Source organism: Saccopteryx bilineata, chromosome 6 (genome assembly GCF_036850765.1).
Source record: "Saccopteryx bilineata isolate mSacBil1 chromosome 6, mSacBil1_pri_phased_curated, whole genome shotgun sequence".
In the NCBI taxonomy this organism is placed as follows: Eukaryota; Metazoa; Chordata; class Mammalia; order Chiroptera; family Emballonuridae; genus Saccopteryx; species Saccopteryx bilineata.
The window spans coordinates 138,517,943-138,536,132 of NC_089495.1; the positions used below are offsets into that span (position 1 = coordinate 138,517,943).

At 46.9% G+C, this 18,190-nt stretch overlaps 1 protein-coding gene and 1 pseudogene across 5 annotated transcripts in view; both read left to right on the plus strand.

The window, feature by feature from the left end:
• The window catches only part of ASAP2 (ArfGAP with SH3 domain, ankyrin repeat and PH domain 2), a 163,425-nt gene that overhangs the window by 10,939 nt on the left and 134,296 nt on the right, over positions 1-18,190 (plus strand). The window lies entirely within an intron of this gene.
• On the plus strand, positions 1,419-2,797 carry LOC136308114 (protein LTV1 homolog pseudogene; annotated as a pseudogene).

Consider the following 18,190-nt stretch of genomic DNA (forward strand, 5'->3'; position numbering starts at 1 on the left):
TGGCGGGGAGGTATTTGGTATCAGAGGCGCTTTATTAAGTGACTTAAACTGCCTAGAAGTAAGTTAAAAGGACATACTTGGCCCTTACAGAACACTGTCCCCACTGTGGTCAAGGCCCCCAAGGCCAGATGGACAGTGGTAAGATCCACGCCATCCCTCTGTGTCAGCAAGTTCATGGTGTGAGCAGCGGCCCCTGAAAGGTGAATCGCAGATGAGGCGTGTCTAAGGCAGCTCTGGACCAAGAGATCAGTGCCCTGTTGGCAGTTAGGGAACTTTGGGGAGATGGTGAAAGGAAGAGAGAATAGTAAGTCCTAGTCATTTCTTCATTTCTCTGACGGCCCTGACTGGTTACTAACTAGCCCTTGGGCCGTGGGCATGTGGTTTCCCTGGTCCAGCCTCTGTAGCTGTGACAAACTGCAAAGCCTTCCAGCTCATAACACTCTGTATCTTGACTTTTCCTGACAGTCTCCTCTTCTTTCTCCGGGCTATTCATAGTCATGCTTTTGAAGAGTTAGAGGGAACATCAACTTTACTTTTATTCCTCCCTTTAGGGCCCCTCCCCGCCAAATGTCAGTGTGGTGTTGGCCCTGAGCTGGGATTTCACTGGGTGCACCGCTAGTCCAAGTTTGGGAGACATGGGGCTGTTTGCACCCATGTCACCTTGAAGCAGCTTTTGTAGCCTTTGCTGGATCCCTGGGTCTTGATTACTTCTTAGCTGTGCTTTGCATCTTTGCTGAAATGAAGACTGTTAATGAGCACAGGGTTTTGTGGTCATTAAATAATGTGGACGGTTGAACTCTTAAGTAAATACTGATTTTCTTATATTAAGGTTCTAAGAGCTTTTCCCCAGGGTTTGGGGGGAGCCAGTGTGTTCTCAGCATTGGAAGAGAGAGTTCTCTGTTATGAAGCTGTGGTTTTCATATTTACTCTGTGGATTTGGTTGTATTTTTATGGTAAAGTACAAAGGGCACTAGTCAAGGAGTTACTAGAGTGATTCCGGTTTTAACTGGGTCTCCACCTTGCTCTGTGACCTTGAGCAAGTCACCGCCCTGAATGTCTGGTCTCTAAAGACCATCTGTCTCGTTGATCTCTGACTGCCCACCCCAACCCCCACCTGAAAATCCCTGGTTCTTTGATTTGTAAAGGCTCTGGAGTGAGTGGTGGTAAGAAAATCAAGCAAGCAATGGCTACTTTGTAGTTTTGGAAAGAAAGTGTAGTTCTGCATTGTCTCTCTCTGCAAGTGGAGTTTAAAAAAATTTCCGTGCCGAGGCCTAAGAAGGCTGCTGGGAACTGGGCAGGAGCCAGGCCGTGGGGGAGTCTGGAAGTGTTTGTCATCTCTCCGGTGCGCCTCGGAGAGTGTTGTGGCCACTCTTCGGTGTGAGTGCCGTGGGGCTGTAGCATGCCTCACAGGAAAAAAAAAGCCCTTTATAGAAAAGAAGAAAGCTGTGTCTTTTCACGTGGTCCATCGAAGCCAACGAGATCCTTTAGCAGCAGATGAGACTGTACCCCAGAGGGTTCTGTTGCCTACACAGAAAATAAATGATGAAGAGAGATGAGCAGAACAGAGGAAGTATGGTGTATTCCTTGATGACGACTACGACTACCTACAGCACCTGAGAGAACCATCTGGGCCCTCGAAGCTGATTCCTGCAACTACCAGCAGTGTACCCAACAGCAGGAATGAAAACGAAGAAACATCAATAACTTCGACCACTGGAATTAAGTTGCCTTCATCAGTGTTTGTGTCAGAGTTTGAGGAAGATGTTGGATTGTTAAATAAAGCAGCTCATATTTCAGGACCTCAACTGGATTTTGATCCTGACATTGTCGCAGCTCTTGATGGTGACTTTGACTTTGATAATCCAGCTAATTTGCTTGAAGATGATTTTGTTCTTCAGGCCAATAAGCCAACAGAAGAGGAACAGGGGATGGATGTATGGAAATCTGAGGCTGAAGATGGCAGCGAGTGGGAAGACGTGAATGATGAGAAGGAAGAAGGCAGTGATGACAGTAGCTGTGACTCTGCAGGCTCATTGTCGGATGAGGCTTTGTCTGCCCCTGGGAAGCCTCTCAAGGTTCTAGAAAATCACTTGTTCTGGGAGGAGGAAACGAAAAGTCGCTTTACTGAATATTCTATGACGTCCTCAGTCATGAAGAGAAATGAACAGCTGACCCTACATGATGAAAGATTTGAGAAGTTTTATGAGCAGTATGATGATGACGAAATTGGAGCTCTGGATAATGCTGAACTGGAAGGTTTTATTCAAGTGGACAGTGGTCGCTTAGAGGAAGTCTTGAATGACTACTATAAAGAGAAGGCAGAGAATTGTGTAAAACTGAGCACTCTTGAACCCTTCGAGGATCAGGACTTGACAGGGAGTCTCTGTAGTTCTTGAAGAAGTCAAAGAGAGGTGGGATTGTGAATCCATCTGTAGTACATACTCAAATCTATATAACCATCCGCAACTTATCAAGTATGAACCAAAGCCCAAACAAATCCGAATATCTTGTAAAACAGGAATACCTCTCAATGTCTTACCTAAGAAAGAATTCACAGCAAAGCAAGTTGAACTAATGCAGATGATTAATGATAGTGACCTGCCTAAAGTGTCAACCCAGCCATGCTCTGAAACTGAAAGCAGAGAAGAGAAGAGCAAGAAAGCAAGCTGTAAGAGAAGAGTGCAAGGAACGGAGAGTAGAGAAGAAAGCTAACAAATTAGCCTTCAAACTGGAGAAAAGAAGGCAGGAAAAGGCACTGCTGAACCTGAAGAAGAAGGTTGAGGGTCTGAAGCTGTGACAGTGGAACGTTTAGGGTAAGGCGCATTTCCCAGAGAGGCTCCTTTTTGAGTTCAAGAATGAACGAGGATCTTCATAGACAAGACTGACCTGCCGTTTTTGTGGCAGTTATTGAAAAGAAAAGTGCGGTGTTTGTATTTATACCAGCAAGCTTGTACATATTGTATTGTTCTTAAATTTAATGTGATAGCCTTAGATTTGCTCTGAACTGAATAACTTCATGGATGTGAAATAGTTGGATAAATTAAAGAAGATTGTCTTCATAAAAAAAAAATTACCGTGGTTTCCTTATTTTTGTTGTTGCTTTTTTAAAAAAAATTGAGATACAATTTCTGTATCATAAAATTTACTGTTCTTACAGTGTCTAATTCAGTGGTTCTTTTATAGTCACAAAATTGTTCAGCTATCACCAGAATAGGTTTATCACCCCAGGAGAAATAACACCCCTTAGCACTCACTCCCTATTCCCCTTTCCCTCAGCCCCTGACAGATACTGATCTACTTTCTGTCTCTGTAGATTTGCCTAGTCTGGGCATTTTATACAACAGAATTCATGTAATAGAATCATACAATATGTGGCCTCAGGTATCTGGCTTCATTTACTGAGCATAATGTTTTCAGGGTTCATCTATGTTTGTGTGAATCTGTACATTCCTTATTCTGTCAGAATAATGTTGCCTAGTGTGGATGTGTGATGTTTTGTTTCTCATTTATCAGATGATGGACATTTGTGTTGTTTCCTGTTTGGGGCCACTATGAATAGTACTGCTGGAACATTCTTATCCACGTTCTTGGTCGGCCACATGCTTTTGTTTCCATTGGGTATATACCCAGGAGTGGAATTGCTGGGTCATGTGGTTACCCTGTGTTTATTGTCCAAATTGCCTGCACCACTTTACATTATCAGCAGCAGCGGGCAGGGTTCCATTTCTCCACATCACTGTCAACATTTGTTATTGTCTGCCCTTTTGAGTGTAGCCATCCTAGTGGGTGTGAAGCAATATCTCAGGGACTTGGTATATATTTCCTTGATGGATGACTGATGGTTCTGAGCATCATTTCATGTGTCTGCAGCCATTTGTGTATCTTCTTTGGTGGAATACCTAGTCAGTCCCTTTGCTCATTTTAAATTATATTTATTTGTCTTTTTTTTTTTCTTGTGGGAGAGACAGAAAGAGGAACAGATAGGGACAGACCAACAGGAAGGGAGAGAGATGAGAAACATCAATTCTTCGTTGTGATTCCTTAGTTGTTCATTGATTTTCTCATATGTGCCTTGATGGGGGGGGGGGCTACAGCAGACTGAGTGACCCCTTGCTCGAGCCAGTGACCTTGGGCTCAAGCTGGTGAACCCTGCTCAAGCCAAATGAGCTTGCGCTGAAGCTGGTGACCTCGGGGTCTCCAACCTGGGCCCTCCACATCCCAGTCAGATGCTCTATCCACTGCGCCACCGCCTGGCCAGGCTATTTGTCTTTTTAATGTTCAGTTGAAAGAGTGCTTCACAGATTCTAGAAACTAGAGACTCTCCTTAGATATACAGTTTGCAAGTATTTTTTCCCATTATTGGATAATCTTTTCACCTACCTGGTGTCCTTTGAAGAACAGAAGTTTTTAATTTTGTTTAAGTCCAGAATATCTCTTTTGGTTTCTTGTGCTTTTGGTGTCGTATCTAAGAAACTATTGCCAGATATAAAATCACAAAGATTTACACCTGCCTGACTAGGTGGTGGCGCAGTGGATAGAGCGTCGGACTGGGATGCAGAGGACCCAGGTTCGAGACCCCGAGGTTGCCAGCTTGAGCGTTGGCTCATCTGGTTTGAGCAAGAGCCCACCAGCTTGAACCCAATGTCACAGGCTCCAGCAAGGGGTTACTCGGTCTGCTGGAGGCCCACGGTCAAGGCACATATGAGAGAGCAATCAATGAACAGCTAAGGTGTTGCAACATGCAATGAAAAACTAATGATTGATGCTTCTCATCTCTCTCCCCGTTCCTGTCTGTCTGTGTCCCTGTCTATCCCTCTCTCTGACTCTCTCTCTGTCTCTGTAAAAAATAAATAAATAAATAAAATTAAAAAAAAGATTTATACCTGTATTTCCTTCTAAGAGTTTTATAGTTTTAGCCCTTCCATTAAAGTTTTTGATCCACTGGGTTAATTTTTTAAATTAATTAATTAATTAATTAATTTTTTACAGAGACAGAGAGTGAGTCAGAGAGAGGGATAAACAGGGACGGAGAGAGATGAGAAGCATCAATCATTAGTTTTTTGTTGCAACACTTTAGTTCATTGATTGCTTTATTTTTATTTCTATTTTTTTATTCATTTTAGAGAGGAAGGGAGAGACAGAGGAGAGACAGAAGGGGGGGAGGAGCTGGAAGCATCAACTCCCATATGTGCCTTGACCAGGCAAGCCCAGGGTTTCGAACTGGTGACCTCAGCATTTCCAGGTCAACACTTTATCCACTGCGCCACCACAGGTCAAGCTAATTGCTTTCTCATATGTGCCTTGACCGCAGGCCTTCAGCAGACTGAGTAACACCTTGCTGGAGCCAGCGACCTTGGGTTCAAGTTGGTGGCCTTTTGCTCAAACCAGATGAGCCCACGCTCAAGTTGGCGACCTTGAGGTCTCGAACCTGGGTCCTCTGCATCCCAGTCCAATGCTCTATCCACTGCGCCACTGCCTGGTCAGGAGAGTTAATTTTTAATATGATGTGAGGCAGGGATCTAATGTCATTCTTTTGCACGTGAATATCCAGCTGTCCCAACACTGTTGAAAAATGTATTCTTTTCCTACTGAATTCTCTTGGTACTCTTTCAAAAATCAATTGATCTTTGAAGTAAAGGTTTATTTCTAGAATTCCAACTCAAATCCACTGTTTTTTATGTCTATCCTTATGCCAGCACAGTCCGGATTACTACTGTAAGTTTATAGTAATTTTTGAAATTGGAATCTGTGAGTTCTCCATCTTTGTTCTTCTTTTCCATAGGGTTTCCTGTGTTATATGAATTTTAGGATTGACTTGTCAATTTTGGCAAATAAAAATGTCAGCTGGGAGTTTGATGGGGGGAGGTATTGAATCTGTAGATCAACTTGCAGAGTATAGACATCTTAACATCCTTTTATCTGTGAACTTGGAGTGTTTTCCCATCTATATAAACTTTCATTTCTCTTGAGCTATTTATAGTTTTCAGTGTAGAAGTCTTGGACTTCTTTTGTTAAATCTATTTCTAAGTATTTTATTATTTTTGATGCTATTGTAGATGGAACTGGTTTTTTAAAAATTATTTTTATTTACTTATTCATGTTTGAGGAGAGAGAGAGAGAGAGAGAGAGAGAGAAGGGGGAGGAGCAGGAAGCATCAACTCCTGTATGTGCCTTGATCAGGCAAGCCCAGGATTTCAAACTGGAGACCTCAGCATTCCAGGTCAACACTTTATCCACCGTGCCACCACAGGTCAGGCAGAACTGTTTTCTTAATTTCTGAATTGTTTATTGCTACTACATAGAAATACAATTAGTTTTTGTATATTGATCTTGTAGTCTGTAATCTTTGAACTTGTTTATTAGCTCTAGTAGGTATGGGTATGTGTGTGTGTGTACATATGCGTATTCCTTAGGATTTTTTTATACACAGGGTCATGTTATCTGCAAACAGACATAGGTTTACTAGAAAGCCCGGCGGTCATACGAAATGACCGCTGTTCTAGATATTATAAATTGTAATTAAAATGATTTGTGCAAAGGTGTCTGCTAATTCAAACTGAATTACCCAGGGCAGGCGGCGAGGACGCCCCTTTGCTTAGTGCCCCACGGGGTTTCCCCTTTCTACTTGCTTAATTGCTTAAAGTAGAGTGCAATGAAGGAAACCACTGGTGGTACATTTCTTAAGAGCCACCGCTAGCTCAATAAATAAAGGTGATTTAAATATTAAAATGTTAATTCACATGTCAAAGATCTCTTTGTACACAACATTTCTTGTGTAGCCTTCCCCCTGACCCGCTCAATTTGCATTCAGCCGTGGCAACTTTACCCCATTAGCTAGTACAGTTACGCAAGCAACCAATAAGCTATTGGCGACAAACAGACACTTAAGCCGCATATAATAAAGATTTATCCTTAAGAATCTTATTTATTTTGCCTGGCAAGGCGGTGGCGCAGTGGATAGAGCGTTGGACTGATATGCGGAAGACCCAGGTTCGAGACCCTGAGGTTGCTAGCTTGAGCATGGGCTCATCTGGTTTGAGCAAAAAGCTCACGAGCTTGGACCCAAGGTCGCTGGCTTGAGCAAGGGGTTACTCGGTCTGCTGAAGGCCCACGGTCAATGCACATATGAGAAAGCAATCAATGAGCAACTAAGGCGTCACAACGAAAAACTGATGATTGATGCCTCTCACCTCTCTCCGTTCCTGTCTGTTTGTCCCTATCTATCCCTCTCTCTGACTCTCTCTCTTGTCTCTGGGGAAAAAAAAGAATTTTATTTCTTTTTATCGCTTAATTGCTGGACCAGTTCTTAATCGTCTATAAATGCCCAGTGGGTTGCACAGTCCCGAGGTTCAATGACTTTGTTGAATAATGAACTTTGGTGTTAAGAAAACAGTTTGTACCTGACTATTGGTGGCTCGGGATAGAAACATTGAACAACTCAAGTGATGCAGTTATGAGATGATGCTCTCATCTCTCTCCCTGCCCCCTTTGTTCAAGAAGAAGAAGAAGGAGGAGGAGGAGGAAACGGAAACAGTTTGTATGTACAGCTAAAATTTCTTATAATTTGTTTTGTTTCTTCTCCTTCAGGCTCTGAATCTCCTGAGAAAATGGAAAGATATACCTATCTGGTCTTTAGTTGCAAAGTTAAGTTAGTGGAAATGTCACTTGCGTTGGTAGATAGGTTTCAGACGTTTGCGTCACAGCCAGGTATTTGATGGGACCTGAGAGGCGTCCAGGCAGGAGCCAGGCCTCTTCAGTCTCTGCAACAACAGCAAACTATGAGCAGCCCGTTGTTTTTGCTGGTTAGGGTGGCTTTTTGGTTGCTTCTTTCTGTAAGCACCACGTTAATTGGCTCAGCCTGGAGACCACTCAACTCTTGGCAAAAGGTCGATGTTGAGATGCCTGGTTTTCTTCTCACCTTGTAAATTCCCGTTTGCTTTTCTTTTTTTTGGCAAGTGGGAATGAGGTGTGTGTACTCCGTAGGCTGTGGGCTGTCAGAACCTGTACCTCGGTTTTCCGTGGGTATAGCTTGCCAGATCATGGGCTTTTGACTTGGAAGAGGTGCCTGCAGGATGGGTCTGCCGGCAGGGAGAGGGCACAGAGACCCGAGGTAGACAAGATGGCTCTTCACCTTCTCCGCTTTCCTCCTCTCCCCTCCTGCACGCTGCTGTGTCTGTCTTTTCCTCAGGGAGTAGGTTGCTTATGCTACAACCCAGGCAGTGTTCAAAGCTTAACATCCTCACCCCCCTCCCTTCCCGTGCCTCCCCTCTCCTCTTCATCCCTGGGGTGTATCTCAGGGTCCTCGGGCCCTGCGCTTTCTTTTCAAAGTAGGATATTCTGGAGGCGACTGGAGGGAGGGAGCTTGACCCTGGGGTGTCAGACCAGCCTGCCTTCCTGCCTCTCTCGTCCATCTGTCACACGTCACACTTGAAACTGCAGTTTCTTTGAGGACAGTTAACGGGGGACTTTCCTGCCACATGGCCTTCCTCGGTTTTCCAGGACTGGGTTGATTGTCTGTCTTTAAAAAATGATTTATTATCTTCTGGAGCTTAATTTTTGAAGTACAATTTTCTTCTTTGTGGTCAGAGCAAAAGAAAGGAGGTTTGGTGGATCGTGTGACAGCACTGCTTTAGTTGGAGCTGGTAGGAAGTCTCTTAGGGCTCCTTGCTTTACTGCTATTTTCATTCACCAGCCTCCTTACATCCCTCCCGACTAGAATCCCTGCGGAGGAAGCCCGTGGCCCTGACATTGCATTCAGGGTCTTATTCCTGCTCCTCATGCACTACCAGCTGCGGTAGGGTTCAGACACTGGGTTAGAGTTTTGGTTTGAATTGAGTAGCAGTGCCAGCAAACGAGTGTTTCAGACATTTGTTATTGTTCCCCTTTCCCAGATGTAACTGTTCAGTTGAATCATTAGGGCCACTGGGCCTAGGGCAGGGTGAGGACCTGGGAGTAAACAAAAAGAGACTCTTGGCAGAAAGCAGCTCTTGTAGAGTCCATTTTGGTTCTCTGTCGTGTCAGGTCAGCCTCGGGGTCTCAGAAGAGACCATGCAGTGAGGTTGAAATAGCAAGGACCCAGTGCTCCGGCTTAGGCCTCTCTGCCCGGGGAGGGAGGAAGAGAGAGAATGAGAGCCCGCGGGTGCCCAAGGGCTGCACGAAGCCACAGCAGAGCTTGTTTCTTGATGTCAAATTGGTCCTTAATTGGGGCCAGCATCAGTGCCTTCTCTGTCGAGTCTGTCATCCCCCCTGGGAAAACTTTTCATGAAAATAGATTTTGAGTTTTCCTCTGTCATTTTGAAGAGCTTTAGTTCACTGGGAAAATTCATTTGTGTGGAACAACGACTCCTTCCTTCAGTATTGGCCCAAATGTCGCTCAGGATGGGGTTCGGGCCATGGCAGAGTGCATCAGTACCCAGGACACACAGACTTGCATGAGGACAGCCCTGGGTCCTCAGTTAGCTGTGAAGGGGTGTGAGGACAGGTGGAATTAGCCATGTGATTTCTCGTCTGACCTCAGAGTATTCTGTCAACTTCCTTTTTCGGAGTTAAGACGCTTCCACTTTCAGTGTCCCCCTGTTTACCATTATCAGCTGAGTGGACCCCATGCTGGGGGTGAGGATTAAGTGTCACTGCTCTTCCTGTTCTCAGAGCCCAGCCTGTGCCCAGCATGTGGTGCTCAGAAAATGCGGAATGTTAGGTCCTGGTAATCTTTTTAATTCTCTGGATTTTCTGCCTTTTCCTTCAAAGGTCTTGCCGTATGTTTAGAAATAAATGTGTTTGATTTGCAAGATCCAGGTTGTCATGTCATCCCTTGAAACGATTAGAGGAACAGGAAAATCTTTTTTCAGAATTATCAAGCCCTGGCCAGATAGCTTGGTTGGTTAGAGGTTCACTTTGAAGTACAGAGGTTGCTAGTTCCATCCCTGGTCAGGGCATATACAGAAACAGACCAATGTTCCTGTCTGTCTCTCTCTCCCTTTCTATCTCATTTAAAAAAAATCAATAAATAATAATCAAACCCTGGCCAGATGGCTTGGTTGGTTAAGAGTATCATCCCAAAGCACAGAGGTTACCAGTTTGATCCCTGGTCAGGCACATACAGGAACAGATCAGTGGTCCTGTCTCTTTGTCTCTCTCTCTTTCCCTTGCTCTCTATAAAATCAATAAAATAAACATTAAAAATTATCAAAATCACCTGACCTGTGGTGGCGCAGTGGATAGAGCATCGACTTGGAAATGCTGAAGTTGCCGGTTTGAAACCCTGGGCTTGCCTGGTCAAGGCACATATGGGAGTTGATGCTCCCAGCTCCTCCCCCCTTCTCTCTCTCTCTGTCTCTCCTCTCTCTCTCTCTCTGTCTCTCCCTCTCCTCTGTAAAATGAATAAATAAAAAATTTAAAAAAAGATTAAAAAATAAATTAAAAAATTATCAAAATCTCTGCTCTGTAAAGCATTTTAACTGAAGTATAATTTCTTTGTTGAAGAATATATATATATATTTATTTTTTTAGTGAGAGGAGGGGAGGCAGAGACAGACTCCCACATGTGCCTCAACGGGGATAGACCTGGCATGCCCACGAGGGGGCAATGCTCTGCCCATCTGGCAGATTGCTCCATTGCAACCTGAGCCATTTTTTAGCGCTTGAGACAGAAGCCATGGAGCCATCCTCAGCGCCCGGGCCAACTTTGCTCCAATGGAGCCTTGTCTGCGGGAGGGGAAGAAAGAGAGAGAGAGAGGAAGGAGAGGGAGAAGGGTAGAGAAACAGATGAGCACTTCTCCTGCCCTGGCCGAGAATCGAACCCAGGACTGCCACACGCCAGGCCCATGCTCTACCGCTGATCCAACCAGCCAGGGCCTTGAAGAATATATTAATCATGTCTTTTCTCCTGTAACACCTTCCTTAACATGCCCAGTCTGTCAGAATTGCTTTCTTTCCTAATGTCTTAAAGTAGTTAGCGTCTGACTTAGTTTGTTCATCTCTTTCTAATCCATCTGTCCATTGAGCCTTCAGTCCATTGATGGATTGATTCATCGTCTGTTTATCTGTCCATCCGTCCACTCATCCATCCATCCATCCATCCATCCGTCCGTCCGTCTGTCCATTCATCCATCCATTCATCACTGGGATGTCTGCACCCTCCAGTCCTTCATAATAAGGGCACACGCCGGCTGAAGGCAGGGACGCAGGGGACATGCACCTTAAATTCCACAGTGCGTGACCCGGAGGCCCTCCCTCCCCAAGTGTCATGCAGTGATTAATCTCTCCTGAGGCCAGCGCACCATCCGCGCCATCCACCTCTTCCTGTGTTTGTGTTCTTATTTCCTGAAACCAGGCTGCAAACTCCTAAGAGCAGGAGCTCTTTTGTTATAATAAGCTATTATTTTTATTTACACTCAGCTCCTTTCAAAATACTGCTGGGTGGGAAGGGCCTGATGCACGTTTACAGCTGAGGAAACAGCCTCCCAGAGGCTGAGTGGCTTTGCAAAATAAGATAGTGGTCACCCTGAAACAGAAACCAGGAGTTTATAGCTCTTGCCAATGAGTAAACTTTCTGTTGCCCAGAACCATCTGAGCATGTGAGTGCCAGTCAATAATCATTTCACTGAGTTTTTTTTTTAAATTTTATTTATTGATTTTACAGAGAGAGAGAGAGAAGGGGAGAGAACAAGAAGTATCAAGTCTTAGTTGCTTCACTTTAGCTGTTCATTGATTGCTTGTTGTATGTGCCTTGACCGGGCAAGCCCAGGGGTTTGAACCGGCACCCTCAGCGTTTCAAGTCAATGCTTTATCCACTGCGCCACCACAGGTCAGGCTCAGTGAGTTTTTAAAAGACGTGTGGGTGTGGTATTTATGAGTCCATGTGCATATGCACAGGTTCTATGTGCTTCGAGACTTCTTTGTGCAGTGTCTTCATTTTAAGAGATATTTGAAATGTTTTGCTTGTGTTGTTACTACGTTACTGTCTTTAGAAAGGACTGCTAAGGACAGATAATTTAGAAATATTTGCACATTATGTTAGAGGAGAGTTAATAGTTCCCATTACTATTAATACTGGTGGTATTAGCTGTTCCGGGAAAAGGGACTGTTTATTCATAATAACCAGATAATAGCAGAGAGCTGGGAGAGGAAAGCCCAGATGGCATTACGAGTGCCGGTGTAATTATAATTTAAATGCAATGGGGAATCTTTAAATATCAGGTTTTTAGAGCTCCTGAATCTCAGAGTAAGGAGTAAACCTCATGTCATATCTGTGATGGGAAGTGCTCTGTGGCTGTGTAACCTTGGGGAGTCAATCTTGAATTATTTATCATTGGAAGGGAGTATCCTTTTGAGAGAGTCATAGCTGCCTTCAGTGTTAAAAATATGTTTCTTTCGTGTGTCATAGTGAGTATTCTAATTATACTACATATATATTTTTTACACCTCCTGCCCACGCACTTGGTTAACCTTGAGGAGAAGAGAAAGGTGTTTCAAGTGGTAGCGAAGTTTCTCCTCATACTCCCCATTTTTATGCAATTTCCTCATTCCTTTGGTTGCTGTGTTTTGATACTTGATTTCAGATCTCTTCTTTGGGGAAGGGTGATGGCATGGCTTCAGGGGAACTGAGCCCCTTTGGGGGCCAATAGACATTGTATCCATGTTACGCTGGACAAAGTCAAGGACTCTTTCTCCTGAGCGGGGTGCATCCGTGATTGACAATGGTCTTTCCATCTGGCCGTCACCTAGACAGGCGGAAATCCATGGTGCCATTTGAACGTGGAATGTCTCAGAATCCCAAGGGACAACAGAATGTGTGTGTGTGTGTGTGTGTGTGTGTGCGCGCGCGCGCGCGTGAGCCAGCACACCCAAATGCAGATTATTTCTGTTGCTGCCTGATACATGGAGGATGTATGCTGCTCAGTGGACAAGACAGTGTGCACTCTCTATATAGTGAGTGCGGTGTAACTGGGATCTTAGTTTCATTGTCACAGCCGTGAAGTGTGTCGTTAGTCCTACTTCCTGCTGCATTTCTGTGACATTTCCAGCAACTCCCAAGTCCCTCCCTGGCTCCAGCAGCAGAGGTGGAAGATTCGGCATCTTCTGCAGAGAGCACAGCCCCACTCCCCACTGACGCCCTGGCCTGTCTCCTTCCATCGTGGGGATGCCCCAGTGGAGGGCAGGTGGGAAGTGGACGGTCAGGACAGCAGGTGACTGGGAGAGAGGAGGAGTTTCAGGACAGATTTCAGGAGTGAAACAAGGAACGGAGCACTTCGGGAGGAAAGTTATCTTTGCTGTTTCAAAGTTGTGTCCCTCTCTTCCCTTTGGGTCATTACGTCTCAGATTCAGGGACAAACAGTCCACGCAGGTTCAAAGATGGGAGCGTCTCATCAATCGAGTGGGTCGGGGGTCGGCAGCATGTGCTGCCTCCTATGCTGTGCTTCATGGTTGAGCTGGGTGTGTTGGCTGCGGCCCAGACTTTGCCCATGGCCATGACGGGGGTGAGCGTTAGCCCCTCCTGTGTTGTCCACACCCTCTGCAGTCCCTTGGGCCTGGACAGAGGGCTCTGCCCATCTGTTGGTTAATCAGCCTGAGAACTGTGTGCCCAGCCCGTCCTGAGCTGGGCCCTGGGGTTAGCTGTGAAGGAGAAGGAGAGGTGAGGCTGCCCTCCGGGGTGGGCTGCTAGCCTGGCAGGAGGGGTCCAGCTCACGTCTGGAGAGGGTGGTGGGACCAGTGTGGCCAAGCGTGGTTCCTGCCGGAGCCCGAATCATTGTTGGACCTGGAAGGGCAGTCAAGGTCTGGGCACAGAAGACCATCAGGGCTCTTTGTTGAGTAAGTGATGGATCAGTGAGAGCAGATGGGCGTGATAGAGAGCGTTCTAGAACAGGGACACATAACAGCCTGGGCAGTGCTTGGTGAAAGCTAAGACAGTGTGGGGTCGTGAGGGGCTGTCCCACCTCCAGAGGTCTGTGTTCAGCTCTAGGTGGGGGCAGGGGCAGTGTTGGGCCCTGTGGGTGTGTGGAGTGAAGGGGGGCTCGCCCTGCTCAGAGGAAGGTGTTGGTTGAGAACAGCTCTGTGATGTCTGCAGGGGTAGATGGTTCTGTTTGCTCGTTCCACAACATCCATTGGAGGCCTGCCTGTTGTGTGCAGGCACCGCGCTGTTTATCAATGTGAGCAGAGCCCTGCATTGCTAGTTCACACCCTCACGGTGTAAACAGATGCGTAAACCAGCAATTACACATGGTTTGATAAATGCGGTAAGGTACAGAGGCAGTTGCTATGGCAACGCCGAGTCACTCCTAACAGCCTGTGAGAGTGAACAGACTTGCTCGCCCGTGGCACCAATGAGCCTGCCACAATGCAGGAGTCTAACAGTGACCATGGGCTGAGCCCCCCAGGCCCGCATGCTCTCTGGAACCAGCTTCTCCATGGGTTCCCTGGAGGGCGATCCGACCACCACATTGCAGATGGAGCTTTCCATGGGTGGATGGAGGGTGGGCAGAGGGCCAGGAGCTGCTTCTGCATGTGGCCCCGGGCCTTGCGGAGAGCCGGGATGCCAGACACCTTCCCTGTGTCTCCTGAGCTACATGGAGAGGATGCTCTGATTCCCATCTGGGCTGGGTGCAGGGACTGGTGTGGGCAAAGCAGGCAACAGTGTCCCCAGTAGAAGATAGATTCTTGGGAAACATCTGTATTTTCTCATCGCAGGAGAAGCCCTTGCGATCTGTGGTGATGGGCTCTGTGAAGGGTGTGCACTGGAGACAGATGCAGGGCCAGGCTCTTGGGGTCCTGGGGATTGTGGTATGTCAGGGAGGCCTATGGCACGGTCCACATGGTAGGGGATAGGTCAACTTCTTGCCTCCTGACAGTATGAAGACTGTCTGTTTCCAGGGTGTAGATCACTGCCCAGGCCGGGTGGTCTGTGGTTAACTGTCCGTCACTTTCCCTGACCACTTCCCTTTTCTTCCACCCCAGCCCTGGCCAGAGGATTTTCCTCTTCCCGCCAGCAGGCTAGGCGGCGGGCATTTCTTTCTGTTGAAAGGGCTTCTGGTGGGATTCTGCCCCTCCCACCACTCTAGCCAGGACTGGTCACCTGCAGGGGGCAGGTGACAGTCTCCCTTGACCCCTCACTGGGTTTTTAGGATCTCTTTCTTCCTCTCCCTGAGTTCCTGGCCTCAGTCCAGGGGATGTGCTCTGGGCTTCTGTGAGGCCACACCTAATTGCAAGTCCCCATTTCAGTGGGCATCTAGTGTGGTGGAAGTCGCCTGGGCTTTGTACAGACCTGGGTGTCAGTCAAGAGTCAGCAGATCCCAGCAAGTGGTGGTGCTGTTTTACAAAGCTGCCTCCTCCTTGAAGCCCAGGCTCTACCTGGTGCCCATTTAGAGGGCATCTGTCCCTGCTACCCACCTCTGCCCTGTTCTCACTGCCTCCTGCCTGTCTGAGGGCCACGTTCTGGCTCATAGGGACCCCTGGGGCAGTGGACTGGCTGTCCGCCTGGCTTTGGATGTCCCCTGTGTATGCCTTCTGTACCCCCATGCTGGCTCTGCTGACTGGTCTCCCCTCCCCCACGCTGTGTGTCCCCTTTGCAGACTTCCCACTTTAACGTCTCCCTGGCCACCGTGGGTGCCAGGGCAGGGCTGGTTTTAGTCCGCTTTCCGGCAGCCTTGACCTTTCCTGCTGCAGGTAAGTCAGGGATGCTGCATCCAGCCCCGACTGAGCTGTCCCCCTGCTAGACCCTGGCTCCCTTTGGGGAGTGGCATCTGTGAGTCAGCATGGCTCAGGTTGGTGAGCTAGTGCTCTGAATCTCTCTGGCTCCGACGCCTTCTCTCCATTCTTACAGCCACACTGTAGATCCCCGTCATGTATCAACCAAATTACCCAACAGCCTCTGCACCTGCAGCAGGGTGACTGTCCTAAAATACAGCTTTGGCCTTAGTCTTCGGGGCTTTAAACTCATTGGTGTCTCCCCTTACCTGTTTTTTTTTTAGTTTTTTTTAGTGACAGAGACAGACAGAGAGGGACAGATAGGGACAGACAGACAGAAAGGGAGAGAGATGAGAAGTATCAATTCTTCGTTGTGGCTCCTTAATTTCCTTAGTTGTTCATTGATTGCTTTCTCGTATGTGCCTTGACTGGGGGACTACAGCAGAGCGAGTGACCCCTTGCTCAAGCCAACGACCTTAGGCTTAGCCAGCAACCTTGGGCTCAAGCTAGTGACCTTGGGGCTTCAAACCTGGGTCCTCTGCATCCCAGTTCGATGCTCTATCCACGGCACCACCTCCTGGTCAGTCTGCCTGGTGCCCATTTAGAGGGCATCTGTCCCTGCTACCCACCTCTGCCCTGCTCTCACAGGTAAGTCCCTTACCTTTTAGTTAATGACCGGACTCTGAGCTCGCAGAGCCTTCAGTGAGCTGGTTGGCCCCTGCCGGCCTCTTCAGCCAGTCTCCCACTCTCCCCCCGGCCACATTCAATGTCACGCCACTTCACATCACCGTCCTTCCTAGATTGCCGTTCCTCTGCTTGAGAACCACCCCTCTTGTCTCTGCGTCTCCCCTGAAGTTCAGCCTCGGACCTTTAGACACTTTCCCTGGCTTCTCAGAGCTGTGGAAGGCACCTCTGTCAGAGCTGGCCATCAGCACGTGTGTCCGACGGTGACCTTCCAAACTGCAGAGACCTTGCTTATCCGACCATTCATGGCTGTATCCTGTCCACCTCACCCTCATTTGTCCTAGAGTGAAAGCCTTTTCAGGAGGGACCCTGCATTGTCTTCTGTGACCTAAACTCCATACTCTGCTCTGGCCACTCAACCCTGTGGCTGCGCCAAGGGCACGCCCTTCAGAGCATTGGCCTGGCCATTCCTGTGTCCGGGGACCACCTTCTCTTCTCCCAGGGAGTCTGCATGGCTCACTGGTTTACCTCCTTCAGACATCACCTTCTCAGGAGGCTGCGCTGAGCACCGTTTACACCTGCTCCCTACTCTGCTGACCCTGTCTTTTCCCCACGGCACATGTCATATCTCCATCTGGTACATGTTTTACTTGATATGGTTCTATTTTCTAGCTCTCCTCCCCACACCAGATCATAATAAGCTTCATGGGGCCATGAATTTTTGACTTGGATGTAATAATGTGTCCCCATCCCCCAGAATGGTGCCAGGCACACAGTACATACTTGTTGAATGGATGAAACTAGCCTGCAGTAGATATACCTGAGATGGCAGGCTCCAGGAGTGCCCCTGTTACTGGTTTATGGAAACTTTGTTTCTTTGGCCACTGGTGTGACTGGTTCTTAGAAACATTGTTTCTCTGGCTCCTGGTGTTATTGGTTTATGGAAATTTTGTTTCTCCGGCTGTTGGTGTTTCTCATTTATGGAAACTTGTTTCTCTGGCTGTTGGTGTAGCCAGTTTATAGAAATCTTGTTTCTCTGGCCACATGAGACTTGACTCTTAGAAGGTACTGTTTGAAAAGTTGAATTAGTGAGTGTTGACCTTTAAAAAAGTAGGAAGATGTTTGAATGGCTCCACCAGTCAGGAAATGTACTGTGACCTAGCGTACTAGGGGTGCTGTTCCCTTGCCCTCTGGAGGAGGGGACTCCAAGGTTCCACGTGTGCCCAGCGACAATCTCGTTCCAGATCCATCTCTGGCAGGGCTCCGATGATTATCTGTGTGATTCCAGTTGCTACTTATTAGAAACAGAAAACACTGCCCATCTGTGCTTCTCCTTTTTTTCTTTATTCTTTTTTTCTCAATGGGACCCAAGTAGTTTTGAAACAGAGATTCAGAAACACAGCTTTGAAACTGTCTGTAATCATCTAACTGTTGTCCAAGAGGGCTGGTAGGTTAACCCCCCCAGGGCTGCTTTAGTGATAATTATCATGTCCCTGTGACAATTATAGTGAAGGCTGGTATTATGTTGGGACTTTGAAGAGTCTATCAGATAGTAAAAGAATTGAGAAGCCATGGTTACTACCTGCCCTGTCAGCTGGCTCTCCTGGCTTGTAGTGTTGTCTTGTGGGAATTTATTTACTTGTTAACCTTAAAGCTTCTGAAGTAAAACATCCTTAGAATGGATACTCAGATTACAGGGTTACCTTGAAGAGAGGCGTTTAAGTTTTTTTTGTTGTTGTTGTTTTCTTCAGGCTCTAGTAGTTCTTTGGTGTTTATAATCTCTATTTCAGAAACAGGTTTCTATAAATTCTTCTAAAAGTTGTGT